Below are 4,743 nucleotides of genomic sequence, written 5' to 3'. Positions count from 1 at the left end.
TCAGGAGGCGGGGTACAGGTAGACCCACAGTACAGAATGACAACAGTGGATCTGAACAATCTTGGGTACACTGACGAACCGTTCGTCCTAGCCAATGATGTGGCACAGGTTATCTATGTGAAGGACATGTCTACCAGACCGAGAAAAAGAAAAGATAAGGAAGCGAATACATCATACGATGAGCCAAAGCGCCACATAGTTCTTTCAGGAAAAAGGGACATTGTGGGAGTGGAGGGCAAGACAGACATGTCTGAAGATTATGAAAAGTTTCATGAAATTCCTCCCTTCAAAGTCAAGGCTGACCCAAGCATCCTGATAAACGATGAAGATTATCGATGGTTACGGCGCAATAAGCAAATGACACAAGCGAAGAAAAAGTGAAGACTTTCTCCCGCAACTATTATGATGATACAATGCCAACTTTGTAACAGACGTGTATGATACCATTGTCCGTTTTGTACACGAAGTTCATCTAGTTTTTGCCGTAACCCTCTCAACTTTCTTGCACATGCTATGTGGATGAAATGATGATACCATGCCAACTTTCAACCTTTTCAGAGTTCATTTGAAATGCTTTTCAATTTTAGGGTCTTATAGCTCAAAATATTAGTAAATGCATGAAAAATAACAGGCCAAAAATTAAAAATTATGCCACCTATTGGGCCACCACGGCCTGAATACGATTAGAAGCCCATCCATGGGCCAGGATTCAGGCCCGCAGAAGGCCCAGTAGGCCCAAAAGCATGTACAAAGATATTAGGCCCGTATGCCTGCTTTAGAGAGGAGCTCGACAGCTCAGGTGCACCGCACCTTATAAACAGGTGCGGCTCTCTCTCAGCTAGCGAGGTGGGACTAAACTCCCACCACCACCCCGCTGTGCAAGGCCATTGGTCCCGGTTGGTGGCACGAACCGGGACCAATTCCACCCTTTGGACCTGGTTGGTGCCACGAACCGGTACTAATGAGGCTGTGGCCCCACGAGCACCTTTAGTACCGGTTCGTGCCAGGAACCGGTACTAGAGTTTCTTACTAAGCAGTTTTTTAGTCCCACCTCGCTAGCTGAGAGGCACTAGGAGCGGTTTATAAGCCCTGAGTGCAGAGACGATGAAGAAGAGGCGCAATGCTCACGTTGCTTAGCTTCAAGCCTTGAGGAATAAGGTAGACTGCATGGAGCTATGTGCAGTGCAGTCTACACTATTCCGAAAGGCTTGAAGCAAATCAACGAGCATTGCGCCTCTTTTTTATTTTTAATAACTTATTACAACTCCGGACTTCTTGTGTTATGACAAAATAAAATAAACTTTAATAAAATTTATGAAACTAAACTTAACAAAGTATTTTCTGTTCAAAACATTATTAGAAACCTCTAGTATTATTGAAACTAAAATCATATAAAATTGATGCAACTAAAATTATCGAAGTATTTTCTGTTCAAAATCATTAAAAGCAAAAAGAATTTTCATAAAGAACTTTTTTTGATAGAAACTTTAATAGCAAAAAGAATTATCATAAAGTAAAATAAATAGGTAATTAGAAACAAAATAAAATAAAATAAATAAGTTTTTTGTTGTAAGTAGAAACAAAACAAAATAAATAAAGCAAAAAAGAAAACAAAAAAACTAAATACAGCAAAAAGAATTTTCATAAAGAACTTTTTTTGATAGAAACTTTAATAGCAAAAAGAATTATCATAAAGTAAAATAAATAAGTAATTAGAAACAAAATAAAATAAAATAAATAAGTTTTTTGTTGTAAGTAGAAACAAAACAAAATAAATAAAGCAAAAAAGAAAACAAAAAAAATAAATACAGCAAAAAAATTGTTGGGGCGCTGCCCGCTGGGCCATCCAACCCTCGGGTTTGCAAATACAGGCCCAGAAGGGCTAGAGGGCTCAACGGGCAGTGCGCCAAAGTTAGGCCCACAAGCCTGCTATAGAGAGGAGTTCGAGATAGCAGCCGCACCGGGGCTTTTAAACTGGTGCGGGCGCCCCTCGACTAGCGAGGTTGGACTAAACTTTTGGCCGCGACGCGGGCAGCAAGAGGCCTTTGGTCCCGGTTGGTGCCACCAACCGGGACTAAAGGGGTGCATTGGTACCGGTTCGTGGCTAAAGGGGTGCATTGGTACCGGTTCGTGGCACCAACCGGGACCAATGCCCCCCCTTTAGTCCCGGTTGGTGCCACCAACCGGGACCAAATGCCGCCGCTTCCCGCCCTTTGCGCTGCTGAAAAGAGGGCTTTGGTCCCGGTTGGTGGCACCAACCGGGACTAATGCCTACCTTTAGTCCCGGTTGGTGCCACGAACCGGGACTAAAGGCTTCGCTATATAAGCAAACACTTAGGAAATTTTTTAGAGTTCATCTGCAGTTTGCCCCGACGACGCCGACGCCACCAGGCAGCCCCGACGCCACCCGCCGCCCCCGCCGTCACCGTCGCCGTCGCCCGTGCCCGTCGTCGCCGTCGCCGTTGCCCGCGCCCTCGCCGTCAGCCGCGCCCCTTCCCCGACGCGCGCCGCCCCGGCCCGTCCCCGTCGTCGCCGTTGCCCTGCCCCGCCCTTCGCCGCCGACACCGCTGCCCCTGCCCCGACCACGCCGCCGTCGCCTCTGTCCCTGCCCCGACCCGCCGCCGTCGCCTTGGTCAGGGCCGGCACTGCCCCCTTCCTCCCTGTCTTTTTATTGCATTTTTATAAAAATGTATATATGTATGTTCATGTATATATGTTCTCTGTGTATATATATGTATGTTCATGTATATATGTTCTCTGTGTATATATGTTCTCTGTGTATATGTTCATGTATATATGCAAAAGATAGATTTTTAGAAAAGTTAGGATTTTTTCTGTTCATATATTTTTTTGGTGATATTAATTATTCTAGAATATGCAAATGTTTGTATATTCATATGAACAATGCATTAGGCAAAACCTTTACTTTTTTTCGAAATTTTCTATTTGAACATTTTTTTATTAATGAGAGGAAAAAGGAAAATAAGAAGAGGAAGAAAGGAGAAGAAGAGGAGAGGAAGAAGAGGAGAAATAAATAAGAAGAGGAAAAAGAAGAAAAAGAAGAGGAGAAGAAGAAAGGAATAGAAGAGAAGATGAAAAAATAGAAAAAATTCTATTTTTTCTTCTTCTCTCCTCTATTCCTTTCTTCTTCTCCTCTTTTTTTCTTCTTTTTTTTCTTCGATCTTCTCCTCTATTCCTTTTCTTCTTCTCCTCTTTTTGTTTCTTCTTCGTTTTCTTATGTTTTATCGGGTCTGTCGTCATCGATATACCCCTCTCCCGATAACTTCAACACGAGGGGGGGTCGATATACCCCCTCCCCGATAATATTATTTTCCCATCTACGTTCATTGTCGTTGTCGATATAACCCCCTCCCGATAACTTCAACACGTGGGGGGGGGGTCGATATACCCCCTCCCCGATAACATTATTTTCCCATGTATGTATGTCGTCGTTGTCGATATATATAACTCCCTCCCAGATAACTTCGACATGATGGACGGTCGATATTTATACCCCCTCTCGACCGTGATAACTTATACCACGGGAGCACCCCCCGTCCCTCTCGCTCGACCAAAACTCTCGAGGACACCCAAACCCTAGAAAAAAACGATGTCGATCTCCTACCCCCTCCCGCCGCGCCCCTACCCTTGAAGCTTTGCCGAGGCCACCCCAAACCCGGAATAAGCTAGGTCTACGTTCGCACTAACCACCTGCTGTCATGTTTGTGTAATAATTGCCATGTTGTAATATTTGCAGAAACAATGGAGCACGGACGAGGCGAGCAAGCAGAAGAGGTGTTGGGGGACATAATCTTAGCCGGAGGTGATATCTTGTCGTATCTTAACGACAATGATGGTCTGGAAGAACAGGGTGAAGAAGCAGGCTACGGTGATCGAAGAGTGGAGGAGGAAAGACATGATTATGATGGCTCCGGTGACCCAATGCTGGTGCAAGAAGGAGCCCGTGGTGACGGCTCCGGTGACCGAACAGAGTCCGGCCAGGTAAATATATTAGTTAAGCCTGTGCTGACTAGCTAATTGATGCATTCATTGTTTTGGTATGTACACATATTAATTAACACTCGTCTTTCTTCTTTTTTCTAGCCCTCCGGATCGAGCACAACTGCGGTAAAGAGACGAGGCCCGAAGAGAAAGTTGCGCTCGGATGAAAGGTTTGAGATCACAGCAATCGCGCGCGACGGCCAACCGATTGAACCCATCCGGACAAAGGATGCATTTGCTGCTCAGTGCGGGGTTCTAGTTAGGGACAAGATCCCGATCAGCATCCACCAATGGTATAAGCCTAAGAAGGAAGACCCTGAGGTGTCTTATGTCAATGATATGCAGAAAGATGATCTTTGGACTGAGCTGAAGGCAAATTTCACCCTACCGCCAGAGGAGGATCCGGAGAAGCTAGTGAAAGAGCAATTAATCGAGTCTCATGCTCTTAAGAAGATGGCAGACCTATTCAGGAGGTGGAAGAATGAGCTGAAAACGTTTGTCGACAAAGAAGAGACACCAGAATTCATCGGCCGGTATGAGAAGATCAGAGATCACTGGCCCGCATTTGTGGCCCACAAGACATCGGAAAAGAGTAAGAAGATGTCAGCGACAAACAAGAACAATGCTGCGAAGAAGAAGCTTCACCATCGCACGGGGTCAGGTGGCTACCTCAAAGCCCGGCCTAAGTGGGCCAAGGCTGAGAATGATCTGCTTGAAAAGGGATCGAACCACAGACAATGA

This window comes from Aegilops tauschii, chromosome 7 (assembly GCF_002575655.3).
Source record: "Aegilops tauschii subsp. strangulata cultivar AL8/78 chromosome 7, Aet v6.0, whole genome shotgun sequence".
Classification (NCBI taxonomy): domain Eukaryota; kingdom Viridiplantae; phylum Streptophyta; class Magnoliopsida; order Poales; family Poaceae; genus Aegilops; species Aegilops tauschii.
The sequence above is the reverse complement of the archived record's forward strand: the minus strand, read 5'-3'. Positions refer to the sequence as shown.